Source organism: Rhinopithecus bieti, unplaced genomic scaffold, assembly GCF_001698545.2.
Source record: "Rhinopithecus bieti isolate Rb0 unplaced genomic scaffold, ASM169854v2 scaffold_21891, whole genome shotgun sequence".
In the NCBI taxonomy this organism is placed as follows: Eukaryota; Metazoa; Chordata; class Mammalia; order Primates; family Cercopithecidae; genus Rhinopithecus; species Rhinopithecus bieti.
In genome coordinates this window covers 329,505-333,015 of record NW_016810869.1, presented here as the reverse complement: position 1 = coordinate 333,015, position 3,511 = coordinate 329,505, and positions in this window count along the sequence as shown.

Genomic DNA, 3,511 nt, shown 5'->3' with positions numbered 1-3,511 from the left:
GAGAAAAAAAAAATTACCTGTGGAAGGTAATTTATTTTACACTGACATTCAAAATATCAATCCATATTTGTGTTTAATATTTTGGATTCAGGGATTCCTGGGCAATATGACTGAATAGGAGGAGCTCCAGTCTGAAGCTCCCAGTGAGACCAACACAGAAGGTGGGTAATTTCTGCATTTCCAAGTGAGGTACCCAGCTTATCTCATTGGGACTGGTTAGACAGTGGGTGCAGCCCACGGAGGGAGAGCCGAAGCAGGGTAGGAGGTCACCTCACCCAGGAAGCACAAGAGGTTGAGGAACTCCCTGCCCTAGCCAAGGGAAGCTAGGAGCGACTGTGCCTTGAGGAAGGGTCCATTCGGGCCAAAATACTATGCTTCTCCCACAGTCTTCACAACTCGCAAACCAGTAGATTCCCTTGGATGCCTACACCACCAACACCATGGATTTCAAGCACAAAGCTGGACGTCCTTTGGGCAGACACCAAGAAGGCTGCAGGAGTTTTTTGTTTTGTTTTGTTTTGTTTTTTCTGTACCCCAGTTGGCACCTGGAATGCCAACAATACAGAACTGTTCATTCCCCTGGAAATGGGGCTGAAGTCAGGGAGCTGAGGGTTCTTGCTCAGCAGATCCCACCTCCACAGAGCCCAGCAAGCTAAGATCCACTCACTTGAAATGCTTGCTGCCAGCACACCAGTCTGAAGTCGACCTGGGACACTCGAGCTTGGTGGGGGAAGGGGCGTCTGCCATTACTGAATCTTGAACAGATGGTTTTCACCTCAGTGTAAACAAAACCACTGGAAAGTTCGGACTGGGCAGAGCCCACTGCAGCACCACAAATTTGCTGTAGCCAGACGGCCTCTGTAGATTCCTCCTCTCTGGGCAGGGCATCTCCAAAAGAAAGCCCCCAGTCAGGGGGTTATAGATAAAACTCCCATCTCCCTGCAACAGAACACCTGGAGGAAGGGGCAGCTGTGGGCATAACTTCAGCAGACTGAAACGTTCCTGCCTGCCAGGCTCTGAAGAGAGCAGTGGATCTCCCAGCACAGCACTCAAGCTCTACTAAGGGACAGACCGCCTCCTTAAATGGGTCCCTGACCCCCATGACTCCTGACAGGGAGACACCTCCCAGCAAAGGTCGACAGACACCTCATACAGGAGAGCTTCAGCTGACATCTGGCAGGTGCCCTTCTGGAAGGAAGCTTCCAGAGGAAGAAGCAGGCAGCAATATTTGCTGCTATGCTGCCTCTGCTGGTGATATCCAGGCAAACAGGGTCTGGAGTGGACCTCCTGCAAACTCCAGCAGACCTGCGGAACAGGGACCTGACAAACAAAAACAATAGCATTGACATCAACAAAAAGGATGACCACTCAAAAACCCCATCTAAAGGTCACCAACATCAAAGACTAAAGATAGACAAATCCACAAAGATGAGGAAAACCCAGGGCGAAAATGCTGAAAATTCCAAAAACCAGAATGCCTCTTCTCCTCCAAAGCATCACAACTCCTTGCCAGGGAGGGAACAAAACTGGATTGAGTTTGATGAATTGATAGAAGTAGGCTTCAGAAGATGGGTAATAAACTCCTCCCAGCTAAAAGAGAATGTTCTAAACCAATACAAGGCAAGGAAGCTAACAACTTTGATAGAAGGTTACAGGAACTAACTAGAATAACCAGTTTAGAGAAGAACATAAATGGCCTGATGGAGCTGAAAAACATAGCATGAGAACTTCGTGAAGCATATACAAGTATCAATAGCTGAACTGATCAAGCAGAAGAAAGGATATCAGAGACTGAAAATGAACTTAATGAAATAAAGTATGAAGACAAGATTAGAGAAAAGAGAATGAAAAGGAACAAACAACGCCTCCAAGGGATATGGGACGATGTGAAGAGACCACACCTACGGTTGATTGGTGTACCTGAAAGAGACAGGGAGAATGGAATAAATTGGAAAACACACTTTAGGATATTATCCAGGAGATCTTCCCCAACCTAGGAAGACAGACCAACATTCATATTCAGAAAATACAGAGAATACCACAAAGATACTCCTTAAGAAGAGCAGCCCCAAGACACATATTCATCAGATTCACCAAGGTTGAAATGAAGGAAAATATGTTATGGGCAGCCAGAAAGATCAGGTTACCAAGAAAGGGAAGCCCATGAGACTAACAGTGTATCTCTTTGCAGAACCCTACAAGCCAGAAGAGAGTGGGGGCCTACATTTAACATTCTTAAATAAAAGAATTTTCAACACAGAATTTCATATCCAGTGAAACTAAGCTTCATAAGTGAAGGAGTAATAAAATCCGTTACATACAAGCAAATGCTGAGGGATTTTGTCACCACCAGGCCTACCTTACAAGAGCTCCTGAAGGAGGCACTAAATATGGAAAGGAAAAACTGGTACCAGCACAGCAAAAACAACCCAAAATGTAAAGATCATCGTCACTATGAAGAAACTACATCAACGAATGGGCAAAATAACCAGCTAGCATCATAATGACAGGATCAAATTCACACATAACAATATTAATCTTAAACATAAATAGACTAAGTGCCCCAATTAAAAGACACAGGCTGTCACATTGGATAAAACATCAAGACCCATCAGTGTGCTGTATTCAGAAGGCCCATGTCACATGCGAAGATACATATAGGGTCAGAATAAAGGTATGGAGGAAGATTTACTAAGCAAATGGAAAGCAAAATAATAATAATAATAATAATAATAATAATAATACAAAGCAGGGGTTGCAATCCTAGTCTCTGATAAAACAGACTTTAAACCAACAAAGATCAAAAAAGACAAAGAGCATTACATAATGGTAAAGGGATCAATGCAACAAGAAGAGCTAATTATCCTAAATATATATGCACCCAATACAGGAGCACCCACATTCATAAAGCAAGTTCTTAGTGACCTACAAAGCATCTTAGACTTGCACACAATAATAGTGAGAGACTTTAACACCCCACTGTCAATATTAGACAGATCAATGAGACAGAAAATTAACAAGGATATTGAGGACTTGAACTCAGCTCTGGTCCAAGCAGACCTAATAGACATCTGCAGAACTCTCCACCCCAAATCAACAGAATATACATTCTTCTCAGCACCACATAGCACTTATTCTAAAATCGACCACATAATTGGAAGTAAAAGACTCCTCAGCAAATGCAAAAGAATGAAAATCATAACACACAGTCTCTCAGACCACAGTACAATCAAATTAGAACTTAGGATTAAGAAACTCACTCAAAACCACACAACTCCATGGAAACTGTACAACCTGCTCCTGAATGACTACCGGGTAAATAACAAAATTAAGGCAGAAATAAATACATTCTCTGAAACAAATGAGAACAAAGACACAATGTATCAGAATCTCTGGGACACAGCAAAAGTGGTATTTAGAGGGAAATTTGTAGCAGTAAATGCCTTCAGGAGAAAGCAGGAAAGATCTAAAATTAATCCCCTAACACCACAATTAAAAGAACTAGAGAAGC